The sequence below is a fragment of the Gorilla gorilla genome, chromosome 10 (genome assembly GCF_029281585.2).
Source record: "Gorilla gorilla gorilla isolate KB3781 chromosome 10, NHGRI_mGorGor1-v2.1_pri, whole genome shotgun sequence".
Taxonomy (NCBI): domain Eukaryota; kingdom Metazoa; phylum Chordata; class Mammalia; order Primates; family Hominidae; genus Gorilla; species Gorilla gorilla.
The window spans coordinates 83,223,357-83,242,700 of record NC_073234.2 but is presented as its reverse complement, the minus strand read 5'-3'; the positions used below and the strand labels follow the sequence as shown (position 1 = coordinate 83,242,700).

Genomic DNA, 19,344 nt, shown 5'->3' with positions numbered 1-19,344 from the left:
ACGTGGCCTACATAAAATCCCGTTATCCACAACAGCTATTTTAGAACAGCAGGATTAGTACCTGGAATATGAATTGGAAAGTTCATGAATTAAAAAGAACCTAAGAAAGTGCTTAGCCTTTATTGGGGAAAATGAATAAATCCTTTCTATTTTATGTGCCCTTCCTTTTCTTCCTCTCCTATTAAATTGGACATCCTGCTGCCTGCATTTTCATGAGCATAACTGGATTTTATGTGGTCTAAATGTACTGGCTGGGCTGTTTGCATCTAATCCTTCCTCAGTTCATATATTTTATTGTTAAACTTTTTTTAGAGCCTGTTTTAACCTGAACTACCTGAAAAGCAAGCTGGATGAACATAATGCCTATTCTTAGTGGAATATCTTTGAGTGAACTCCTACTCCTATGCATCCTTCAAGGCAGATCAAATGTTTTCTAGTCTGTCAAACGTGACCCCAGGCAGTTCTTTTTGCCTTGTTCCCAGAACACAGCTGCATCTTCTTCCATGTGCCATTTTTTTGCCTTACATGGTAATTAATGGTTCATGTATCTGTCTTCACCACATACTGTGAGCTGCCTAAGGACAGGGACAAGTTGAGGAAAGTGACTGCTCAACATTTGCTGCTGTTGCTACTTATAGCTCTTCTAGTGGTGTAGCCTATAGTAAATTCAGCACACAATTACCAGTTTCCCTAAGCATTTCAGTAGAATCTTCTCATGTCATTTCAGCAGGAGTTAAACTGGTTGTGTGTGTTTTGTGGTTTATAATATTGTGTGCTTAGAAAGCAAAATTAAGGGCTCACTAAATTGATGTGGAAAGAGATTTTATGTTGTGTGTGTGTATGTGTTTGGATGGGGTCTTCAAATGTTTGTTAAAGTTGTTGTTTATTCATCCATTGCCAATCCTTTTAAAAACAGTTACACAGCAGAGAAGGGGGATTGTATTTAGAGGAGACGCTAAATCAACACCTAAATTAAGGGTAAGCTTTTAGGCAAATTACTGTGTTTTTCTTTCCTGAGAGAAATAACTCGAGATGAGGAAACATCTTTTCTTAAAGAGTTTAATGTACTTCCACATTCAAACAAATATTTAAAATGTTACAGTAATTTCATCTAAATCTTCTGTGTGTGTCCATAATTTTCTAAAATAAGTGGTAAATCACTTTAGGAAACCTATAACAGAGTGAAAATCAGCACACATTATTCGGGTTTACTGTGTGCGTGATGCTTTGTTGAAGGAGGGAGGAGATAGAAACATGTCTATCCCCCAAGAAGTTCACAATTGGTGTGGCCACGGATAAAACATCTAAATACAATTTGCTACTAGCCAGGAACCAAAAAGAAGACTTGAGTTCCACAAAGGACGATGAGATTTACAAGGAGTTTTCCCAGAGGCATGACGTTTGAACTAGCATTTTACCATCTTTGCAGACAGGAAACTTCACAGTTTCTACTTACTTTATGGTTTAGCTAAATTGAAGCACTAAAGGATTCAGGCAATGTTTACCTAGAGTTTAAAAAACCTAGATTTTAACATTTTTATTAACGGATTGGGTGTATGTTTTAATCTGAATGATAAAGCTATTAGAGTAAATCAAGATGACTATTTTCTCTCATATTGACCTGTCCCTAACCTAAGCGGGTTTCAAACTTTGGCATACTTTGAAATTATCAATACAGTTGTTAAAATACAGATTCCTCGCCAAACTTAAAGAATCTCAACCTCCTGGGATGGAGAGGCAATGTGTTTTTAAAAAGGGTTCCATGTGAATCTGGTTTAAAACCATTAAGCAATTGGATAAATCAGAGGTAAAATTTGGCCTCTATATATGCTATAGATTATGAATATGCTATAAGTTAGTAACACTATCTTCTGATCTACTAATGAATATTCCCCTTGAGGGGAGATAAGGAAAAGTTATTAAGCACTCTACTCTAATAGGTAATAAGTCGGCTGACCCCCTGCTCATGGCCCATTTAGTATAGTCAGCTTCCCTCAACCCCAGAAAGATCAATTTTTAAAACATGTTTCCTGCAAGACAACTATTTAAGTTATTTCCATTAAAATAAAAAGACATGGTGATTTTCTCACATGTCTGCTTTGAACTGGCTGCTGACAACTCAATTTCCGGGGAAGAAGGGAAGAGCTGGCTCTCTGGTACTGATAATCTCTTTCACCTTCATCCAGCACTCAGCTTCTTCCGGCATTCCCGTATCAGAAAGCAAACACGGGCAACTCTAAACCTTAACACTCACATGCCTCTTAGTTGGTGTCACTGAGTTCCCTTGAGCAGGCATTTGGAGGTGAGACAGCTCTTAAAAGTAATCAAATTGCATAAACCACTCCTTTTGCAAATGGACAGTGGGAATTTAGCCAAGCACAGAGGAGAAAACTTCTGACAAATGTGATCCTATAGCAGGGCTACTTAACTTATACTTGAGGACAATGTTGGGTATGACCAAGATAAAGCTTGGTAGGACTAATTCCTGCTGACCAAAGAATTAAGACAGCACCAGGACCTGAGATGAGTCAGTCTAATTCAATCCTGACATGATCCCAGAAACTAATGTCACAACATTTCTGATCCTTAGCTAATAGGGGCATTGTTAACAACATCAGCTGGTCTGTTGTGGTTGTTACTGACTGGCACAAAGTGGATGGATTCGTTTTCCTTTGCTGGGCACCTCAAAACATAACTACCAGTTGTAGAACATTGTTAAGAAAATATTTGTAAGATAGTTTTACAAGTGGATTTGCATATAGTATTTGTTAACAAAAAGCGATGGTACTGTAAATTTTGTCTTTTCAAATTTATATTGGCAATTGTAGTCTCTGAGAACACTTAAATAAATGAAAGCAGGACTTTTACCATTATGCTTTCAAGATTGAGAACCCTGAGTTCAAAAGCTGATACTCTAAAAACACCTAGATTGAATGAACACTTTTCAAAAACCAATGGGAGTAATAAATACAACCTTAAAATTTATCAACTGACTTTTCTTCGAATGAAATTATTGTTAGAAAAATATAAGCATTTGTATAATTAAAAAAATAAAAATCCATCACGAACCTGTAATCGAACATTTTGGCCCTTGTATTTGCTTATTTTAAAATGGGTCCATTTTTGCATGTTTGTGTATATACTTCCAGTAATGACAATTTAGTGTGTCTATACAGTCCAGAAATGACAATTTAGCGTCTATCTTACCAGAATTACAAAGCAATTCTGAAACAAAGGTCATGAGAGAGTCCCATTACCTTCTCCAAAGGGTGCCAGGACAACTTTTCTATTATATTTTCTCCCAGAAACCTTTACTGTTCCTTGTTTATAATAACCATTATTTTTCTTAAAAAGACAGTATACAGCCCAAGCTTTAACATTAGTTTTGTAACTCTATTTTTATGAAAGCTATTTCAGCAGCCAGAGAAACTGACTTAGCTGGCCCCTAAACAGCCTTCTCTCAACATGCCATGCAGACAAGATAAACCAGCTGATTGTGTAACAGCAGAAATCTCCCTACACGGGCAGTTTAGGAGCTGGCGGAGATGGTGGGAATTTTTCTGGGCAGTGTTCTGGACGGCCTGTCCTGTCTGGTCTGTCTGTATCCCATTGTTCCCTAAAGCTCATCCTCCATGGTAACGCCTCAGACTGTGATGGGCTGTTCACAGCATGAATTCTGACCATTAACTTAGTGATAGGACCCAGAGGAAAGGCTGTCCTCCCCACATCTGTTCTTTGGGAATGTCCTTGCACAGGAACAAACTGTGCCCTAACCTTGGTGATTAATTTTTATAATAGGAGCTCGGTAGGGTTAGATTGTATTGATACATGTAAAAGTACATAGAAAGTTAAGAACGTTCTCTGAATAAAATAGTACCACCACTCCATTACTCTCTCTCCCTCTCTCTTTCACATACACACACACCCCCCCCACAATGTTTTACGGGAAGATATAGCTGTAGAAGGAAGCCTTTTCCTCTCTAACCTTGTTCTTTCCTTGGCATTTGTCCATGAAAAGTGGGTCTACTTTTGCAAGTGTGTGTGCATATTTGTAACGAGGTAATGGTCTTAATTTATTCAGAGAACTCCCCTAATTTTCTACTCACCTTTAGATTACAGAGAAAGAAAATTTTGCCAATTCTTTTGATCTCTCATGAATGTACTATGGAGTGAGTCTTAACCTCTCTATCTTCTGCTTTTTCCTCCCCATAGGAGCAGATGTGGTTAACCTGTTTGCTCCCTGGAACTCATCAGGCATCCACTTCTTCCTTACTAATGCACTGTGACCCCATATGATGTTATTCAGGCCACTACTGTGTCTAGATAAGACTCCACATCCCAATCTACCTTGCAGCTGGAAGTGGCCAATGAGATGCTAGCAGAAGTTGGTAGGTGGGGTTCCCAGTGTAACTTCAGTTCAGCTGGGATGTGTGTCCTTCCTCTGGCTCCTTCTATTTTCCTATTGCCCTGGGACACGGTGCCATGTCTAGAGCTCTAGTGGCCATCTTTCAACCTTGAAGTGACCTTGAAAACAAAAGCTACAGGCCAAGTAGGTAGAGTGGAAAACAGAAAGATTCTCATTCCCTGATGATTGTGGAGAACATTATACTTCCTGGCTCATCTATCTCCAAATTTATTTTGGGAGAAGGAAAGACTGTTTTTAAGACAGTTATTTTTTTGTTCAATCCAGCTGAAGCTAGTCTGTTATAAACTATATACAAGTCATGTATTCTAGAATAGCTCCATGCTGCCTCTTTCCCCCTTCTCTCTACTCTCACCCTTGGCTGCTGGTTTTTGCTTGCCTTGTAGCTTCTCATCTTCAACTGTTAAACCCAGTGCTTGGTCTGCTTGTCGCATGAAGGTTGGAAGCCTTCCACCATTGATGTCCACCATCACGGAACACAGGCATCCAGCGTTTGTCAAACCTAGCCCCCATTTGCTTCCAGGTACCCTAGATAGCAGCAGAATCCAGTCTGCTGATTTGAGGCAAATTAACCAATCAGATTATTATTCCCATTTCCGTAAAGAAGAGCAAGTAAAGAGGAATTGAGATGGTGGATCTTTCCTTTTTGGTGTTTCTGAGAGTCACGATGGAGATTCCTTCTTCTATGAGATAAGAGGAAAATGTGGGAAGAGAAAAAGTTTCCCTAAAGATACAAATCATTCATTGCTTATGTTTAGATTTCCATATCAGTCTTTGCCTCTCTTTCATTTCCACTTCTATAGCTGTGTTGAAGGGAGTGAAAGACTGGAGTGGAGAGATGGGTCACTAGATCCCGGCCCTTTCAGTGCAACATGCAATTCAGCTTTACCTCTCCTCTGGCTGGTGGCTCTGAGAGACACCAGGGGGTGCAGGAAGCAGGTGTGTGCTTCTCCACTGTATAAAGGTGCACGCACCCTCTCTCCTGTGCACCTGCCCAGCAGCAAGGGATGGGGTTGGGACAAAGAATGTGGGGAGAGTAGACAGTGGCTTTGTCTCCCTGCTTTGGCTTCTACACTGTGTGGATCTTAAATTTGTTTGTGTAAATTACAAGTGAGGTGCAGGGAGATTATTGTGTTAGAAATGCACTTGTTTACAGTGGGTTAACGGTAGGCAGTCACCATTTGCAATGGCTCTTTGGAACTGAGGATTCACTGCACTTCCTACATTGCCCTTTCTTTCCATAGAAGGTTAAACTAACAACATTCGCCATCAAGAAAAGGGGGGTAGTTACCCTTTCCACATTCCAGAATCTTATTCTTTCTACTTCCTTGAAAGAAATCTGAAGGAAGAGAATCAAGATCTTTTGATTACACAAAAAGGGATGTGAACAGCCCCTCTTAAGGACCATCCTTCTTCCAGGTGCGATGAAGAATGCCCTGGGTTATTTTCTAAAAGGATCATCAGAGTTGACAATTTTGTGGACTGTCTGTTTTGAAAACAGAACTTAATATTCAGGACACCATGATAACTAGAGGAATCACCTAGGGCTTGAATCTCAAAACTGTGTGTCTCCCAAGCTTTGCCCCCATAGATGACCCACTCAGAGCCACGGTACATCAAATGGGCCACTCACTTGCTGTGAGAAATGAACAGCAGTGCATATGTCTAAGACTCAACTGCCACATGGTGACTCTATTTAAAGTTACCCAGTGTTCAGTGTTGCCAGTTTCATAATAACAACACCTAGTATTTGTATATAACCTTTGGCTGAAAAACACAGATGTTTAAAAAATATACTCAGGTCTTATCACAAATGTAGGTGGCAAGTGTGGTTCTTTTCTTCCTCCAGTTGAGGAAAATTAAGAAACAGGAATGAATGACTTGTGTAGGCTCACTAAAGCATTTGTAAAACCTTGGCTTTTATTTGCCTTCAATTTAGTTTAATATAATTTGTTAAATGGGGTACTGATTTTTTTCTCATACTTTTTTGAGATCTAATTCACAATTCACCTTTTTAAAGCACACACCATGATTTTTAATATATTCACAGTTGGCCAGGCACGGTGGCTCATGCCTGTAATCCCAGCACTTTGGGAGGCCGAGACAGGTGGATCACGAAGTCAGGAGATCAAGACCATTGTGGCTAACACGGTGAAACCCCGTATCTGCTAAAAATACAGAAAAAAATTAGCTGGGTGTGGTGGCGGGCGCCTGTAGTCCCAGCTACTCGGGAGGCTGAGGCAGAAGAATGGCATGAACCCAGGAGGCAGAGCTTGCAGTGAGCTGAGACTGCACCACTGCACTCCAGCCTGGGTGACAGAGTGAGACTCCATCTCAAAAAAAAAAAAAAAAAAAAATATATATATATATATATATATATGTATATTCACAGTTGTAAGACCATAATCACTAATTTCAGAACATTTTAATCACCTCAAAAAGAAATCACATACACATTAGCAACCAGTCCCTATCCCCTTCCTTCCCCAGCCCCTGGTAACCATTAATCTACTTTCTATCTCTCTGGATTTGCCTTTTCTGGACGTTTCATGTAAAATTGAATCATACAATATGTGGCCTTTTATGACTAGCTTTTTTCATCTAGCATAATGTTTTTTAAGGTGAGTACTTCATTCCCTTTTATGGATAAATACTATTCCATTGTATGGATATACTAAGTTTTGTTTATCTACTCATCAATGATAGACATTTGAGTTGTTTTTACTTTGGGGCTGTTATGTGTAATGCTTCTACGGACATGCTTGTACAAGGTTTTGTGTGGAAATCTGTTTTCAATGACCTTGGGTTTATGCCTAGGAGTAGAATTGAGTTATACGGTAACTCCATGTTTAACCTTTGAAGAACTGCCAACCTGTGCTACAAAGAGACTGCCCAATTTTACATTCCCACCAGCAGTGTAGGAGGGGTCCAGTTTCTCCACATCCCTGTCGGCATTTGTTATTTTCTATCATTGTGGTTAGCTATCCTAATCAGTGTGGTAGCTAATGATTTTTATTTGTTTGATTTTTTTATTTAAAAATTATATTTCAATGGCTTTAGGGGTACAAGAGGTTTTGGTTACGTGAATGAATTATACAGTGGTGAAGTATAGGATTTTATTGCACCTTTTACCCAAGTAGTGTATGTTGTACCCAATAGGTAGTTTTTCACTAATGATTTTTAAACAATAATTTAAAGAAATAGAAAGCTAGAGACCTTAGGTCACTGTTTTTTGTTGTTGTTGTTGTTGTTGTTGTTGTTTTTGTGAGGTGTAGTCTCACTCTTGTTGCCCTGGCTGGAGTGCAATGCTGTGGTCTTGGCTTACTGCAACCTTCACCTCCCAGGTTCAAGCAATTCTCCTGCCTCAGCCTCCCAAGTAGCTGGGATTACAGGTGCGCACCACCACACCTGGCTAATTTTTGTATTTTCAGAAGAGACAGGGTTTCACCATGTTGGCCAGGCTGGTCTTGAACTCCTGACCTCAGGTGATCTGCCCACCTCACCCTCCCTAAGTACTGGGATTACAGGCATGAGCCACTGTGCCTGGCCAACCTTGGGACACTTGCTAAGCTGGGAGAATAGACTATGTGGCCTATGGAAAGGGAATCCTTTTCCTTACCAGGCTTCTCCCCATTTTCATTGCCCCACTCCTTATCAGTGACCAGCTTCCTGGGGTCTGCACTTAATGGGAGACAGAGAAAGCTGCTTGAGGCTTCACCTCCTCCCTCCATTCCCAGAGTCCCACATTCAGTTTACAGGGAGGCTTTTCCAATTTGCAATTCCAACTCTCTCCAGAAACTCTCCTACCATTGACACCTGGCTCAGTGCATTCACTGTTGTCACCATCTTCAGCTGTTCTGGAATACTCTTTATACCATTTGATGTCTTCCTCATATGAATAGTGATATCCAATGCCGAATATGCCCATAGCACTTATTATACCTGGTTACACTTAATCTTCATAGCAACTCCGTGATTCATGTTGCTGTCCCAGAAATTTTAGAGATGAGGAAATTAAAGATAAATGGTGCAAGGTCAATTTCCTTGGCCACACAGCTGTCAATGGTAAAGTAGAAATGACTGGGCAGGGCTGTAATGTCAGCTTCATCTGTCCTGATATTTATTTCTCCTTGGTCTCTTCTCAGGCTGTGAAAGTCTGGAGAACTCTCTTACACTGAGAAATCCTGAAAAGTGATTTCTTCATACTCCCTCTTCTAATGACACAATAATCCTGGAGGGAGTTGTACAGCTAAGTAGGCCTGGGATGACTTGGTTTTATTTAATTATAATTTTAATTATTCCATTAGGCCATTTGTGTCTCTGGAGTCAATTTTCCTTCTCAGATATTTTCTGAGAACAAGAAAATAAGTTTATAATTTTTTTCTTGGTTTTAATTGCAGTCTTATTAATTGGATCAGTTTAGGTTTGGAGTAATTTCTTGGTGTGGTGAATAAGAATAATCAAGGTTAACCCCATACACACAGTGTAATAATCATGTTTTTTGGCTGTGAAACAGAATCTAGCATGGTCATTTCATACCAGGTGAAGGATGGCTCTCATGAAAGTGTGGTGAAATAAAACAGTATTTCACCACACTTTCTATGAGTTTGCTGGTGTGAAAAATGCATTATTAGAACACATGGCAACAATGCTAGAGTGGACTCTGGATTTTTTAATGCCAGACTTTCATTAAGCAGGAGAAAAGAATACAAATTTTGACATTTCACTTGGAATGGAAGCAGGTGAGCCTCTAGGTTTGTTTTTTGTTTGTTTGTTTGTTTTTAACTTTTATTTTAGGTTCAAGGGTAAATGTGCAGGTTTGTTATATGGGTAAACTTGTGTCGTGGGGGCTTGTTATACAGATTATTTTTTCACTCAGGTACTAAGCCTGGTGCCCAATAGTTATCCTTTCTGATCCTCTCCCTCTCCCATCCTTCATTCTCAAGTAGGCCCCAATGTTTGTTGTTCCTCTCTTTATGCCACTTGTTGATGAACACCTATTATTTTTAAGGGTCTAGTTAAATTGAAATGGTAACTTTTTAAAAATATTCACCATTGAGACATGTGTTTTCTAGCAGCAAAAACACCATAATGAAAAATTCAGGGCCCCAAATGCTTTTTCCCCCCACTACCTATCACAATCTCTCAATCCATTTAAGAGCAAAAAAGAGGAACTTCATATCTGGAAAAATACAGGCATTATCATTTGGTATGGGCTTTGACCATATATTTTACTTTCATGACAAGTTAGGCCTACTTTTCTTTCTCATGTTTTAATCCTTCCTACTTGCAAAGCTAGAAGTTGGCATCTTAAAGATAGGATAGGATGAGGGTAAAGATATTTCTTACATTTCTGGAAGGAGGTGTGTGTGTGTGTGTGTGTGTGTGTGTGTGTGAAAATTTTCAGGGGAAGACTAAAGAATAACTGTAGGGAATAGTGGCAAATTAATTTAAACTAACACTGTAATAAAGCCAACCCCTGAGATCTGTTCTTCTGGATGTTGTCATAAATAACACTCTATTCATTATATGGGCAAACATGAATTCAAATTAAATCCATTGAATTTTGTTAAAAAGTCATTTAACTCAGGATTTAACTCAGGTTCATTCTATTTCTTTTTAAATTTTATTTTATTTTCAGTTAACCAAATAATTGCATATATTTATGGGGTACAATGTGATGTTTTGATATGTTTATCATGAGGAACAAATAAATCATTTCTTTTAAAAAATGCTTTCTTTTAACTCTAGTTCATAGCAATATTCAGAGGAAAGAGTGTTTCTGAGTTGCAAGGATCTTTACTGGAGATTTTTTTCTTCTGACCCTGGTTCTTTGACATGAGTGAGACGTAACTGATACTGGGGTGATTCCTGTAACTGGCATAGTTCTAAAATGAAGTGGACACAAACTGTTTTCCATTTAAATATTTTAAATTGGCATATATATCAGTAATGGAAACATCTGGGTACATGCTGAACCTTGAATCTTTGTTGTATTTGTTATTTAAAATACACAGATACCCCACCAGTCAGGGTCTGTGCTGTTCCTTGGGCCTCTTTGCTTTTCCAGCTCAGACCTGGCTTCATATGGTCTGTTTCAAGCTCTTCCAGCCTCCATCTTATCAATACTTTGGAAACCTCTAAGGCAGACAATGCAATAGAGGTAGAGTCAGAAGACCTGGATTTGAATATTCCATCATTTGCTTATTTTGTGACTGTGGGTAAATTATTTGACTTCTCTGAGGTAATTTCTTCATCTACAAAAGTAAGAAAATGCTTAATAATTATTTTTAGTATTAGGCCTTTAATTTTCCATGCAAAGCTCTACTCTCATAATTCATTTTGAATCAATGATGGCTTGAAAAATATCCTAGCCATTTCCCTCTGGTAATTTCCCTCATGCCCCACTTCTACGTTCACCATTGATATCAATATTTGTCATCATTTAAACAAATTATAATGATCTTCCCCCCAAAGGGATTTTACTATTTTTGTTGTTCAACATTGACATTTTCCCACTTCACATCATTTTTGGAAATGGGTAAATAATGAATAAAATGAGTATTGATATACCTTGCAAGATAAATTGACTCACTGGAATCAGATCACTTCGTTTCACAGCAGTATTGGAATACTTAATCGAATTTCTCAGTGGAGCCACAGGAATGACTTTATGGGCAAGGCTGCTACAGGAGATCAAATAGAGGTGGAAGAAGAGTAAAGGAAAGGTGAGAGAGGGTCTGATAGCTACCTGCTGCCCAGGTAAGAATGAGGATAAACAAATAGTTAAGCATCATATGAAGGGCATGGAGTCCTTGGAGGTGTGGGGACCCACAGAGCCAATCAGATGGGCTCCCTGAGGCTACCTGACCAGAACTGTGTGTACCTGATAAGCAGGATGGCTACGTAGGGGCTCGGAGAGGAGAGGAAGGCAATGAAGCTGCCTGCTGGCACAGGATGCCTCCGCCAGCAAGACCAGGAAAGGACAGTGTTCAGGACCCAGCTCAAGCCAGCAGTGGAATATCTGTAGTGAGGAATGGAAGCTCATTGCCCCAACAAAAGTGATGCTGCCACTCAACTCAACCCAGATATTGAATTGTTTCAGTTGTCCAAAGTAACAGTATTCTTTATGGGCCACTGTGACACGGTAAAACATTTTGTTCCTAGCGGATGGTATAAACTTAGTGAATGTTTGCTGAATTTACTCATTCACTCATTCATTCAAAAATACCTATGAAACTTCTATTTTAGGCCCGACACTATTTTAGAGTATAGAAATATAGTCATGAACTAGATAGGCAAGTCCTTGAAGTCATGGGTTTCTATTCTGGAAGGGGAGTCAGATACCTAAATAAACAAGCAGAATAATGTCAGGTAGTGACAAGTGCTTATCATTAGACTTATCTAGAATGATGTTTTAAATACAGTGGTCAGGGGAGTGGTATTTGAGGCCTGAATCATAAAAATTAGCCACCTATCCTAGGATCCATACAAAGAGAACCTCAAGTGGATTCAATAACATGTAATGCTTGCTGATTTGTTCTATCCCTTAAGTAAATCTTATTCTAATATACTTCATTCAAAATAGTTGTTGAACATGTTCCATATTCCAAGTAATGTGTTAGGTGCTAGGGATATAAAAGCAAAAGCCATAGCCCCTGCCTTCAAGGAATTGATATTCCAATATGGAGATCCAGAGGTGTGAACAATTACAATAAAAAGTGAGAACTGCCCTGATGATGGAGGCATGGTCAGTGGGAGATTTCTTGAAGAAGTACCTTTATTGTAATGAAGACAGCAAGACTATCTGCGTGTTGGGAAAGAAAATGTCCAGGGGTCTCTCATGTTTCTGCAAGCCTTGTCAACAAAGAGACTTTTATTTGGGACTGCCTTCCAAGAATATTTGTATGGTGAACTTCTTGGAGGTTAGAGGTAGCATGCCTCTCTCAAGCAGAGAGATTTGTTTTTTAACTAGGATACTTAAAAAAAGGTTTCCTTCTAAGGAAAAAGTTGGGCAGGTTTCCTTATAGCCTCTTTAAACGCTTGTAGTTTCCTAAGCTCGGGGTTTTTCACCTTTGGTGCAAACCGACTGCGTTTGCAGCATCTACCTTGGCCACCCCCTAATGCCCCATAGGATTTGGAGGACAAGAAGAACCTACATGAATATTGGAGCTGATGCTGCTTGCTGTGCCATGAGTGATAAAGTCCTCTGTGTCTGACTCAGGAATCTGTGTCTTCTGCAAGAATCCATGCAATTGTGGCAGCTCCCTTGTTAGCTTGGAAACAGATAAAACTTCACACCCTTAATCATTCTTAACATGGTGACAATATTAAAATTATTTCAGGTTTATGAGCTTTATTTTTCTCAGTGGAAAACTTGAGATAAAAATTCTAACTTCACAAACTCATTGTAAGAGCCAAATGGAAGGTCATAGGTGTAGCAGAGATGGTTAGCTATTCCCTAATATATGTTCTCTCTCTCTCCTCTAACATAGAAATTGTAGTGTGACAAAGGCTACCAGACTGACTAAAACATCTCCTAGCCTCATTTGCAGCTAGCTGTGATCAAGCAATAAAGCTCTGTCAATGGGGTGTGAGCAGAAACACAACTTGCAGATGATGCTCTTGCAAGGAAGGAAAATTCTCTCCCCTTCCCCTTCCCTCCTTCCCATTGCCTGGAATACAGACACAGTGGTAAGACATCTTGGAACATTTGGATGGGAAACACCCTACACATGGCAGAGCACTAAAACAAAAGGAACCTGGAGCCTCTGTCCTCTTGCTGTCACCATTCAGGTCCTGGACTGCAAATATACAGACTGTCACATCAGAAAAAACTTCCCGTCTTGTTAGAGCCACTCCTATTTGGCATGTTTATTGAAGAAATGAACTGGTATTCTAATGAATGGAGGAATGAGAAGATCCGAGTGAGGGATTAGAAAGATGCTATTGGTGATGGTAGAGAAAAGAAAATAGAGCTAGATAAATTAGGAGGGAGATCACCTAGCTGCCAAGTAATGGGTTATTTTTCAGAGGTTTTGAATGTTGGCAAATCTTTAAGTCTTACCTGGTCTGTGGACCCTTACAAGAAGTTTGAATTCCATAGTCAAATTAGGAACACACTGACTTAAACATAATTCTTTATTATAGGTAGTACAAGTGTTTTCAGCACTAAAAGATTTTATGCCTCTTAAAAGAGAGGGCTGAAAATAAAGTATTCCTCATACTTATCTGAAAATGAGACTTTTTCTCTAAAACTAGTGTTCATGGCCACTAGAGGACACATGATCCAATGCCTATGGGGTTTAAAGACATCTCCCTGCCCTCTAGAAATTTGTAACCTGCAGTAACACCCAAATAGTCCACAAAGCAATTCACAAAGGTATTTGTCAGATAGGATGAAATAGACATGTGTGCATGACACATACACACCCTTTTCCAAACCAGAGCCAAAAGTTGCAGATACACCAGAAACCATGTGGTATCAATTTTCCCCTCTAAAGAGTTCAGCTTTGTTTTTGTTCCAAGGTGTGAATGAATAGGACAAGGACTGAAAAGGATAACAGTTCCTACCTTGATTCCACTTGAAGATCTTCATGAAGAAAGTCCTTGCTGGAACCTGAGCAGACTGAATACTAATTTCTCTTAGCAAGACATTACACTGCATGGTGGATGGCCTTCTTGCTCAGGAAGTTCATGACAATCCAAGAGGCAAAATGAAAGGAGGCAGAACAGAGCATGTAAAGTCAGAATCTTGTGACTTTGGCCTTGAGAGTGTTTGATCTGGCAGGAACTATTTTCCATGAGTAACCGAGTCCTGTATAGCACTTATGGGATCAAATGGCAGTATAAATTGGATCAACAGTTAATGTCTTAATTCTCTCCATGACCAATGTGAGGAAAAGTCATTCTATTTAAATCCTTCATAGAAAAATACTTCATGCAGAATCCTGGGGGGAAAAGAATTAAAAATTGTGATCTCATGTCAAATATTCCTGCAGTTTTCTCAACAGTACAGTTAATCCTTTGGGCTGGCAAAAGCAGGTTTTCTTTCATTATTTTGGTCTGTATTGGCAATGAAGTTATTAGGTGCAAAGGAAACACACACAGAGATGTCACACCACACTTGACACTGTCACTGTGGTGACAAGGTTTTCTCCAGCTGTCAGTGTCAGAAGGATTTCATTCTGTTTGATGCCACACGGTTTTGTGGTGAGAAGTGGCAGGCAAGCCCTTTTATTCCTTGTAATGTCTTCATTAATAATAGCAGTCATCAATTACCAGAGAAAAGGAGTACAGAATAAATTGTAAACATTATAACCTGGGGTCTTTATGGAGGATCTTCTATATTGTTTCATGGAATTGGAGGTGAATTCAGCAGTAGGATTTTCGAACTCTGGAAAGATAGGGGGAAGCTTCCATTTCTTCTATGCATGTTGGTCACATAAGACATCAGTCTGTGTGCACAGTTTCCTCATTTTCTTCAATGGTCTGGGTCATTACTTACCCAACAATCTGAAAAAAAAGTACAAATTGTGTGTCTAAGTCTATACAATGAGAAGGTGACTTCTTTTTAAGAGCCATGAGAACTTCTCAGAATAAGAGTCTCTTTTACAAAGCAGTAGAAATCTATCAATCTTAGTTTGGGGGATACCAGGTAAGGTTTCTTCTTTGTAGGGTTTCTGGAGCTTTTAATGAGATGATGCATTCTGTGAAGCTTTAAGGGAAAAAGAAAATACACAGTTTCCTGAGTTTGTTTCATCACAGAAACATTTGTTATAGGCCTAGATAGTTCCATGAAACCTCTATTTTGGAAAGGCTAAAGGAGTTAGTTAATCCATCAGCTTTTATATCTAATGAGCACCTACCGTGCCTACAAAGAAACCAAAGTTTTCAAGAAACGCCCTCTTAACCTGGCAGTCGGACCAAAGTCCACATTCTTGGTGAGGAAGTTAGGCCTAACAATGTTTTAGCAGAGATATAATTTGATCCTTGGGACTATTTAAGAATACAGCAGTAAAAGTTGCTTACTTTGAGCTGTGGCAGAGATGGGCTGCAGGATTTGTGCAATTCTCATCTCACTGGTTGGAATTCTCTTCTCTCCTGTTTGAGAAAATACAGTGTGAAAAAGTCACGTTCCTGCAAGGGTAGAACTCACAGTCTCTAAAATATGACCTAGTGATTCAAAAAGGTTGGTACTTTGCTGTTTGACAACATTTTTCAGTGAACCATCACACTTCAAAATAGCCCTGTATAGAGCCCTGACTCCAAGGATCCTGCAAGGATCCCAGAGAGGCTTTTACCATTGGTGGGTGTGTGTGTGCAGGCGTGCATGTGCAAATTCACCCACATGTACAGGCTCTGGATTAGAGGCCGGGAGGAGAATCCAGAGAAGGAAAAACAGACCACACCTCCCCGAAGTCTTCAAAGCTGGTAAGAATTCCCAAGACAGCAGTTCTTTTGAAGCTCCCCACATGCCGTTTTATGGGTTTTTGGTTTTCAAATTAACATAGACTATGAACACCAGGATTTAGCCTCATGGATTTTTGCCCTATGCTATAGAGAAGTCTTCACTTGGCATCTTGGTTTACTGCCTGTGGGAAAATATGACAGGCAATTATAATGTCCTTTTAGTTATAAGCTGAAGTAGGAGTAATATTTTTAAAATGTATAAAGCAAATATAGAGGCAGCTTAGCATAGCGGTTAAGAATAGAGATTCTAGAACCATTTTGCCTGAGTTTGAACCCAAATTCTGTGCCCTTGGGCAAATCATTTAAATGTGCTATGCCTCAGCTTCCTTGTCAGTAAAATGGGTCTGATTACAGAACCCCCCGCAGACTGTCATAGGGTTACATGAGTTCATATCTGGAAAGCTCTTAGAATAGTGCCTGATACTTAATAAATGTTTATTACATTTTAAAATATTTTTAAATATGGTTTTCAGCCAGGCACGGTGGCTCATGCCTGTTATCCCAGCACTTTGGGAGGCCAAGGTGGGTGGATCACCTGAGGTCAGGAGTTCAAGACCAGCCTGGCCAACATGGCAAAACCCCATCTCAACCAAAAATACAAAAATTAGCTGGGTGTTGTGGTGCACACCTGTAGTCCCAGCTAGTCAAGAGGCTGAGGCAGGAAAATCTCTTGAACCCGGGAGGTGGAGGTTGCAATGAGCCAAGACCGCACCACTGCACTCCAGGATGGGCGACAGAGTGAGACTCCGTCTGAAAAAATAAATATGGTTTTCATTTTCTCTCTTGTATTTCATAACACTCAGAAGTTATTCCACTGGACACTCTAGGGAAAGCTGGCAAGTCACTGCCACCCGGGAAAAGCAGTAGCTATGGGGCCAGGAAAGTGTTGGCCACAGTGGAAGAAGAAGCAGGCCCATGGTGGACTTCAGGAGAACTAGGAGGAAGCTGGCATGGATGGGTGTTACAGATGGACCCTCCTTTCAATAGGAGAATTCCTGGAAGGGTGGTAGGGGTGGCTGGTTACGAGCAAAGCAGAGAGCAGAGTAGGTTCCTTATTTCCAGTTGGGGACTGTGGGAAGAGAGTCTCACAGATGCCCCTCTTTCCCTCACATCAACATTGATGGGCTCCATCAGAGTAACCTTTGCAGCAGTTGTATGCTTAGGCCAAAGCATGCAAAGCTTAGGCCTATATTTAGTTCTCCCAATTCTTCCTCCACTCTCTTGGGTATCCTGACATTCTGGGCCCCTGTGGAGGACATGCAGAGGTTAGATAACAGTGCTAGGGGAAGTTTACTAGGGATGTTACTGCGGTGAGATTAAACAGGCAGACCCTGTGGCTGAGGGCTACAGGCCAGATTACCTGAGCCTGGATTCAGTAGGTACAGCCATAGCCACAGATGCCTCTTGAACAGAGCAGAGGAAAGGGACATTTGAGGACGGAATGTCCAAAAAAAAAAAAAAATGATAGACTGAGTTACATAGAAAGTCTTTCAATTATTTTATGCAACGGAGTTTACAACAGACTGGATTATCAGACACAGAGGGGTAGGTGGTGTGAGGAATATCAGGTAAGCTATAGAAAAACAGAAAAATTACATTTTTTTCTGCTAATCTAAGGTTAGCGTAGTTACAACAGAAACATTTATTCAAAAGATGACTATTAATAGCATGCAAAGTTGTACTAGATGCTTGGAGGGATAGTAACTGGAGATAGGTAAGGATCTTGCCTTAAGCATTGTATAAGAAAAACAAAGCTCAGCACAGGAAGAGCTTGCTGAGCTTAGGTTTGTCATATTGAATTTGAAATGGTTGAACCTCATGTGAAGGTACCCAGGAAAGAATTGGGAATGTAAGGTTGGAGCTCAGAAGGAGAGAAGAGAGATGAAGTTATTTGAGAGGACATCCACTTAGAGGCAACGACTAAAGCTTGCCAAAGAGAGTTGAGAAGAGTAAAAGTTCTATTCATTTATTCGATGAACATGCACCAACCTCTTCTTGGTCCAGGTATAGCAATCAGTGTCAGGAAGGAAGAGTCTGGAAGTGGCCATGGTATTGCCCAAAGAAGGATCTAGAGTGTCAGTTTATTGTGTCCTTATGTGGCAGAGACCACTTGGGGTGGCCAATTGCCAAGTTCTCTTTTTCCCAAGCATCTGGCTCAGCCACATTTTCCAGTTTTCCTCAGCTTGGAGTGACCATGTGATGAAATGCTGTCCAGGAGCACAAGGGTGTTTGAGATATGGGCCACTTGCCATATCCATTCCCTTTTATCTTCTACATGAAAGCAAAATTGCTTTTATTTCCACATGATTTCCAGCTTAGTAAAGAAGACACAATGAGGAGGTAGGACTGAATTACTACAAAGTCCTCACCCACCCTGTAAGGACTGGAATGTAAGGACATGAGTGAGAAATAAGCCTTTATTATTAAATCACTAGGATACTAGGATGTAGGCTGTTTGTTTTAGATGCTAGTGTGTTTTTTTTTGTTTTGTTTTGTTTTTGTTTTTGTTTTTGTTTTTGAGACAGGGTCGTTCTCTGTTGCTCAGGCTGGACTGCAGTGGTGTGATCTTGGCTCACTGCAACCTCCGCCTCCTGGGTTCAAGTGATTCTCCTGCCTCAGCCTTCCAAGTAGCTGGGATTACAGGTGCCTGCCACCACGCCCAGCTCATTTTTGTATTTTTAGTAGACACAGGGTTTCACCATGTTGGCCAGGCTGCTTTTGAACCCCTGACCTCAAGTGGTCTGCCCACCCTGGCCTCCCAAAGTGTTGGGATTACAGGCATGAGCCACGGTGCCCAGCTCAGGTGCTAGTATTACTATTTACCTAATAAATACAAACCAAGATTGATTTAACTCACTAGTTTACACTAAGCAAAACCCAAAGGAGACTGGGGTGGCTACCAGAATGACAGCTTATTGATTGAATTTGACAAATGTATCTGTCATTCAGACCAGAAATTCTCATACTGACATGCTCCAAGCCTTCTCTGGTTGTTGTCAGACTGCTCGGGAGCCAAACAATCCAAAGCCACTTTGTCCACTGGCCATGAGCAATCACTGCTCAAGGACTGGAAATACGTGGAATCCATGCACTTATCGTATTCTTGTTCAGTGGGAGATCCAGATGGGAATGAGAGGTTGTCTGAGAAACATGGAAGCAGGATAAGGGGAGTTATATAAAACCAGAGACTAAGGACCAAGAGCCAGGGGACCCTGAATCATCTGTCTCTTGAGATTACTTTCCAATGTGACTGAAAAGATTGGATGCCTGATAACTTAGGTTCCCTATCAGACAATTCCTCAATAGGTCCAGCAACTCCTATTTCCTCCTTTTCATGCTGTCACAGGTGCTGCTTTTCTACCTCACCCACATTGGAAGGACATATTCTCTCTCTAGCTGCGTTCATGCATGTAATCAGGGAACCACTCTCTGTCCTCCCACTATGTGCT

General features: G+C 40.3%; 1 long non-coding RNA gene across 1 annotated transcript in view; it reads right to left on the bottom strand.

Moving 5' to 3' along the window:
• Nucleotides 1-14,425, bottom strand: part of LOC109029109 (uncharacterized) — a 41,035-nt gene extending 26,610 nt beyond the window's left edge. The window contains exons 1-2 of the long non-coding RNA XR_002008126.2: nucleotides 13,997-14,425; nucleotides 10,997-11,109 (exon numbers count right to left, since the gene is read on the bottom strand). This is a non-coding gene — a long non-coding RNA (uncharacterized lncRNA). The remainder of the gene's footprint in view (nucleotides 1-10,996; nucleotides 11,110-13,996) is intronic.
• Nucleotides 14,426-19,344: the final 4,919 nt, after the last annotated feature.